Below are 8160 nucleotides of genomic sequence, written 5' to 3' on the forward strand. Positions count from 1 at the left end.
TCCTCATGAGTGGCCTAGTCCTTCTCTATTGATTGTCATACCCATTCATTTTATGTCATCGTTGCTATTACTTGCTTGCTCTATATATATATACTTTTGTGTTGATGGCGATGACATTACATGATGACGTTCGTATGTTCCTATAGTTTTAATATCATCGTTCTGTTGACATTTCTTTCTTGATCTTCATATATACGTTGTTGGCGATGATATCGATATACGCAGTTGGCCTGCTCCTCAGGTTTTCATGGGTTAGATTTGGCGGCACAGCCAGATTCCTGGAGTCCGTTTTCGGTGATAGACGAGTGTGGACCGTACATTGGGATCGTGTTTCTCTTGTGGCGACCCGAGTGCCCAGCCTACATGCTGGTGAAAAGGCTTTTTCTTGTGGGAGGACGCCCCCTAGTTGGGCGACCACATGCACTTTACGTGAGCTCGACACCGCTAGTTACGCCTATACTAGTTATCGGTTGGCAGCCGTTAGTTGGCTGTTAGTGGCGGGGAACCCCGATTAGCTGGCACATCCAGTAGTTCATTGTTGCACTTGGCTGGTTCTCTCCAGTTATATGCCTTTCATTGCTTGCTGGTTTGTCCAGTGGCTACGTTTGTCCTCTTGGCTGGTTGGTCCAGTGTTCATATCATATATGCTTACGGCAGATGAGATGGGGATATGTCCTATGATGTGTATCTTGTTGATCCGTCTCATTTATTTCTATCATACATCTATGACGAGCTACAGTTGATTTTCATGCTTGCGTTCTTGGCTGGCTATTCAGTGTCCTCACATAAGCTATATCAGGTCTTGATGGCAGTCGTGGTCGGCTGTTAGGATGGGGAGTCCCATGTGGCTGGAGTTTCCAGTAGCTTGCGCCTTCTTCGGCTTGCGGTACCCACTGGGAGGGGAGACATGTTTACATGTTCTCACCTCCCCCACCATGTTTCAGGTATCGCGGGCGATTAGTAGTAGGACGAGACGTGAGATACGCGTGTAGCGGTCGATAGAGCTTCCGACCCAGGTTATCTCGATTTAGTTATTACCCTCATTATTTCTGTGGATACATATAGCTTAGACGGTTTACATGGTTCAGTTTTGTTTTATTATCTGATCATCTGGATTTTCAACTGGTTTTGGAATGAGCTAAAAGATTGGTGTTTTCTCGAAATAAAACAGTTTTCTACCCCTCGTGGTAGCTGATTTTGAAAAAGAATGGTTCCCGTGTAGGGAACAGTTTTCAAATTGACTTTTCTGTGGTTTTATGGATTTAGTATTTCAAAATCAGTTTCCAGGTAGGAAACATTTTAACTGATAGATGTGGAATGTTATTCATAACTCAAGTATTATATCTGTGTGTGTGAATGGAATGGATGAATGTCATCTGTCTTGTTGTTCATCTGGTTGTGGTTGTGTGTGTATCTATACTCTGTTGTACTTGTGCGACGCCGTGCAAATACAGGGGAGACTCTGTCCGTGTGAACAGTGGATTCCCTGTATTTGTGGCGGATCTGGCACTCTGGGGTCAGGTTTTCAAAAAAAAAAATTTATAGCTAATTTTTCCGCTGTGCTTTTGAACCTAAAAGGGACCCCGGGGCGTGACACATAATCTGTGGCAGCACTAACCTCGTCGCGCGTCGGACCTCCAAATAAGTAATCAAGGAGGACTTGACCGCTAACAGAAGGCGAATCTGACCCTTTTGTATCATCTTGCCATATGGGTCCCCTATAAAAAAATATATTTAATTATTAATATGAAAGAAACTAATTGCTGTAAAGCTAAGGTAGAATATTTTGCCAAAGATATTTAATGCTAACTAATCACTACATGCATATAAAAATTGACGAACTTTGTAATAGGTCGGGAAATAAAAAAATTGATTGCATCCTGCTCAACTTTCGGAGTATTATCTCTTCCCGGGTAGTTGTGACGATGCTCAATTATTACCCCAGGCTCCTCAACCGGCGCAGGGACATCATCAATCTCAACAGCTGGTATTGCACTTTCTGACTCTCCAGCTTGAGCTTTAATTTCCTATAGTGAACCAAATCAAGTGCAAAAGTCATATTTTATATGATATAAGTTTATTCACACTACACTTAATGAAGTACATCATACCATAAGGACCTCCGCAATGGTCCCTGTCGCTGTATCTGATGCCTCTTCAGCAGCTTCGGCCCCCCCGATCTTCAAAGGATGCCGCTGCTTTCTTCTATATTGGCGAGTCAGAGGACGTTCACCCGGTGTAAAATCAGGGGACATTCTCTTTTGTTTCCTTTGACGCCCTTTAAGTCGTTGAATTCTTGAAGGAATGTCCCTTATTACACTCTCGCCAACATCATCTCTCTGTTGGCCGCTTTCTTCAACCACTGCGCCTTGGCCACCTTGAGGTGGATCAACACCGGCTCCGACTCCGCCTTCTGCAGCAGCGGCTGTGCTAGCGCTAGATAGTTGCGCTTGAAGCTTTGCATTATTTTCCTTTAACAATGCATTCTCCTCCTCCAAGATCTTATTACGATCTTGTAGTTTATTTAGAGCTCGCTCCAATTGATTCAATAACGAGCTGATATTATTGCTACTCTCACCGGCAGCAGATGTTGCCACGGGGGCCGCTGCCTGTACCACCTTTGAGAGTAATGTACAAAAGGATAATATCATAATTTGATAAATAAATTCTAACCAAATAATATTTTCTACTATCTCAATTCAGCAATACCTGCTTCGGCAGGCTGCCACGTAACCTAGGGTTCAAAATTGACATATCTTCAGGACGGTAGGTAAATGTGGGTTCAACCTGCAATGACCGATAAATCTATTTAATAAGTATTATAACCAAATTTTACAAAACTACATTGCTTACATAAATGATTACCTCTGCAGGAGTATAGGTGTGCAGCTTTTTTACTAGCTTCTCATAACTCCGATAGGCTGTTGAACCCTTCCATTTTCTCATCAGAGGGACACCCTTATCTCCATCAGATTTACCTAACCCTTTTATATGCTCGTAAGCCCAACTCTGCAAGTTTATCATGATTTAACAATATTATTATACAACAATGTGCAAAAGATACTATATTGACATACTAATTTACGATATTACTTACCAGAAATGCTATTGTACAGCCATCGATATAGCCGCTAGCTCTTTCTTCGCCGCTATTTCGGCGCTTCACACGTGGGGATGCTCTGGATATCGAACTTACAAGATAATTATATACAGCATGACCCCAGGCATATTCCCCTATTCTATCTACATCATCTATGTATCTATATAGTGCCTTCGGCACATTGTAGTGGCTGGTAGGAAAGAGGACGCAAGCAAATATGTATAATATAAATATACGGACAAAATCCGCTGCCTTCTCCTCTCCAATCTGACCAGCAAGGCTGTACAAAATATGTCGTAATTTCGACCTATCGGCATGTCGATAGTCACCATTGAAGTATTTATCAAGAGTGTTGGATTTAACACTCTTGTTCTGCCATTCTATAGCTTCACCCTGTGCTGGCAGCCCTACCAAAATACATATTTCCTCTGGATTAAGGGGAAGAAAGGTTTCTCCGATTCGGATACCTCTTCTCTCTTCGTCCCAAAAATAGAGGAGGGATTCGACTAGAACAAGATCTTGTTTAATTGGAGGCAAGTAGAGATAAGAAGAGAACGGAGTGGTCTTCACAAGTGCCATCTGTTCAGCGGACATAACATCACGTAATGCTGGGCCAACTGACTGCATACTGCCCACTGTCTTTGCCAACTGTGAAACACACATTGTGGTGTGCAGATGAACTGGGTAACATCTGCCCACAATAAGGTTGATGCTCTGCTTTTTAGCTTTCGATGGTCTCTCTGTTCTTCTCGCTGCAGACTGCGAAGATGTGCCTTCAACACTTGCAGTGGCCTTCTTGCTCGACCGGCTTGACGTCTGAGCTCTGGTGGAAACCATTTTTTCAGCTGCATTTTATTCAGCACAAGTAAGCACATTACTTCATTCTAAAACTAACTAAAAAAAATTAATTATATTTATTCTATGAATGCAGAATATGTATAGTTTGACACTATTACGACATAATAGAACAATCTTATCTTAATACAATTTTTGTTTCGTTGAATGGGAAGATATAAATGCTGTGGATAATACAACATCTATTAAGTGCAAATATAACATATACAACTGTTAAGAGTGTTCACAACCATAAATATTTTAAGAGTGTTCTATTACCCTTTACAATTGTTCTATTCTGGTATAAAAGTATTCTAAATCATAAAACAGTGTTCACAACCATAAAGCTATTAAGAGTGTCCTATTAAGCTTTACAACTGTTCTGTTATGGCATCATAGTATTCTAAATCATAAAACACTGTTCACAACCATAAACCTATTTAGAGCGTTCTATTACCCTTTACAACTGTTCTATTATGACATCAAAGTATTCTAAATCATAAAATAGTGTTCACAACCATAAACCTATTAAGAGTATTCTATTAACCTTTACAACTGTTCTATTATAACATCAAAGTGTTCATAATCCTGCCAGCTGATAGAAGTGTTCTATTATGCCCTAGGAATGTTCTATTATGCCATAAGAGGGTACGATTGCAACTCATATATGTATGTTCGGAAGAATAAAAAAGGAACATTCTAATCCCTAAACCCTAATAGAACATTCCTATCAACTGGATTGTAAACACTCCTATCAGCTGGCCTAATACAACATTCTAAACCACAAGTTTGCAGAATAGAATTCACATACACTATTATGACATAATAGAACTATCTTATTTTAATACAATTTTTGTTTCGTTGAATGCGAACATAGAAATGCTGTGGATAATAGAGCATCTATTAAGTGCAAAAATAATATATACAACTTTTAAGAGTGTTCACAACCATAAACATCTCAAGAGTGTTCTATTACCCTGTACAACTGTTCTATTATGCCATAAAAGTATTCTAAATCATAAAACACTGTTCACAACCATAAACCTATTTAGAGCGTTCTATTACCCTTTACAACTGTTCTATTATGACATCAAAGTATTCTAAATCATAAAATAGTGTTCACAACCATAAACCTATTAAGAGTATTCTATTAACCTTTACAACTGTTCTATTATAACATCAAAGTGTTCATAATCCTGCCAGCTGATAGAAGTGTTCTATTATGCCCTAGGAATGTTCTATTATGCCATAAGAGGGTACGATTGCAACTCATATATGTATGTTCGGAAGAATAAAAAAGGAACATTCTAATCCCTAAACCCTAATAGAACATTCCTATCAACTGGATTGTAAACACTCCTATCAGCTGGCCTAATACAACATTCTAAACCACAAGTTTGCAGAATAGAATTCATAATGAATGGATTATGAACACTACTATCAACTGGCATAATAGAACATTCTAAACCCTAAACCCTAATCCTAATCATAAATTATTTATTTTTAAAAATACAACATCAAATATAATATACCAGCAAATATACCACCAGTGTCCTAAAATAAAATTAATCAGCTACTCGGTGATGAAATCTGGAGCACGCAAAGACAAAAAGCAGCTGCAACCCTAAACGCTCAAAATATAGATTTTATATTAAATTCAAAATATAAAATAAAATATTATAGAACTTCAAAAAATCTCTTGTTGGAGTTGAATCCTCTGTTTCGGTTGTGGCCGAATTAGCTCCGAAATCGTTCCCAATTTCGGAAGTCCACTAGTGAAGGAATGCGTGACAGATACTGGGATGGATAGGGGAGCAGTTGAGAGGCGATCTCCTACCAATGGAGAGAGGCGAGGCCGAGAGGCAACTTCGAGACGGCTTGGGACAGGAGCTTATACCGAGGAAGACAATGTTGCGAACGAGCTTTGCCGAACTTCTGCCCGATGGAGTGCCCTACGGGCAAAAGAGAGAGAGAGAAGAGCGCGAGAGGAAACGAGAGGCGAGGGAGCGAGAGAAAGCGAGGAAGCGAGAGAGAGCGAGAAACAGAGATAGCGAGAGGGGCTGTGCGGGAGAGAGAAGTGTGGTAGGATTTAATTTAGGTTAGCTTTAGTAAAAAGTAAAAAAGGGGTGAGGTTAGAAGCTACTGTGCTAGTGGGTTAATATCAGCCATTGGATCTGATAGTTGTAGGACATACACCTTCCTATAGGAGTATAGGTAGACTTTTCCAATAATTTTTTGGGAAAACTTCAAAAACCCCCCTGTGGTTTCATAGTTTCTCACTTTGCCTCCCTGTGGTTTAAATGTATTAAATTGCCCCCCTGTGGTTTTGTTTTTATCTTTTCGATAGCTTTTTCGTTAATATTTCATTAAATTATATACAAAAAACTTCAGATACCCATCTAGATTTATAAAATATTCATTTTAGTACCCTTTAATTTTAACTTTATCACTGATTTAAGGAAAAAAAATAATGAAATTGATATGAAAAAGAGAAAAAAGAAACCACAGGGGGGCAAATTGATATATTTTAAACCACAGGAGGGCAAATTGATACATTTTAAACCACAGGGGGGCAAAGTGAGAAACTATGAAACCACAGAGGGGGTTTTTGAAGTTTTCCCTAATTTTTTTGAGGGGTGCAAATGCAAAAACGGCCAATATTATTTTTTTACCTTGCAAATTTAAAAGTGGTGCATGATTTATAATTGTACTACAGGTAATTTGTCTAACTATATAAATCTATCTTTATTGTTCTAAATTTAAGAAATTATTGCGAGTCAGCGTATGTAAACATATCACAAACATAAAGTAAAAGTATCACATTGTTATTCACTCCAAATTATAAGATAAATGTCATATAACCTCTAAATATTTTTATTATATTTAAAATTTTAATATTAAATAATAATTTTAAATTGTCGAATCTTATCCAACAATCAAAAAGTAAAATATCTCTCATTGCCATAAAGCAAAATATCCCATATAAATGCTGCACATTTTTCCAAAAATTTCTATGGTTTTCTCTTTTGCATTCTCGCCTATTCGTGATGCATCCAATAAAATTTTTACAATTTCCTATCTTGCCTTGATGCTTTTGTCAAACTCAACCAACGTCTATTCGAAGTTTGAAAAAAATTAAATTTTAAATCATTTCTTTCAAAGCTATGCGTTTAGTTTAAAAATAATATTAAATAAATCTATTTTATTTTTAATATTTTATTACACATACAAGCTAGTTGATCCTACCTAGTGTTCGATTCATTTATTATACGAGGTATCATTTTCGATTTTATTGTCGATAAAGGTGTCCAAAATATCCGATATTCCATACCCAACCCGGACCCTATCCGGACTCGAACCGGACCCGATAAAAAATGAATAGTATATGGATAAAAAAAAATTACCCATTAAAGTTTCGGGTATGGGTCCGGATATTTTATACCCATACCCAATTTGGACCCGACCCGAATCTAACTTTTAAATGGATAGTGTCCGGAATAGTTTTCAAATCCGGACCCGAACTTGGACCCGATAAAATATCCGATAGTAAATAAAAAAAAAAAAAAATTTTGAAGTTGAAGGATCAATTTTAATATGACTTATAGATGATGAGTTACTACGTATTTTCATCCTAATGAAACTCCAGCCGTCTCTTTTACTCATTACTTTTTTTTTAATTTTTTTACTCTTTGTTTTCTACTCCTTTTTTTTCATTTTATTTCCGCCAACAATATTTTATTTTCATCATCATCATCATCAGCAACAATATTTCTTTTGAATGAATTTTATTGGACAGTACAACTTATTAGAATGTGAGTTTTTTTATGGTGGACTTTATAGTTTGTCTATTAACTATTTAATAAAATTTATAAAAAAATATATGGATACGGATATCCGTATCCGATCTAGACCCGATACATATCCGGTCTTGAACGGATAGTATACAGGTGGTCACTATCCAGACCCGCTCAAATAGACCCGATGGGTATATTAGTAACTTTAGTACCCAGATTCGGACCCGATCCGAAGTTAAATGGGTAGGGTATATATATTTTTTTATAACTATTTTTTTTTAGGGTATGGGTATAGTATATTAATTATCCAGACCTGATCCGGTCCACGGACATCTTCAATTGTCAAGCCGAAGACAAACAAACTGGCTTATGAACAGCAATATGATTATAAATTAGTCTTTTGGAGGAGGTAAAAGAGGAATTTCATTTGAC

The sequence above is a fragment of the Ananas comosus genome, linkage group 10 (genome assembly GCF_001540865.1).
Source record: "Ananas comosus cultivar F153 linkage group 10, ASM154086v1, whole genome shotgun sequence".
NCBI classification, from domain to species: Eukaryota; Viridiplantae; Streptophyta; class Magnoliopsida; order Poales; family Bromeliaceae; genus Ananas; species Ananas comosus.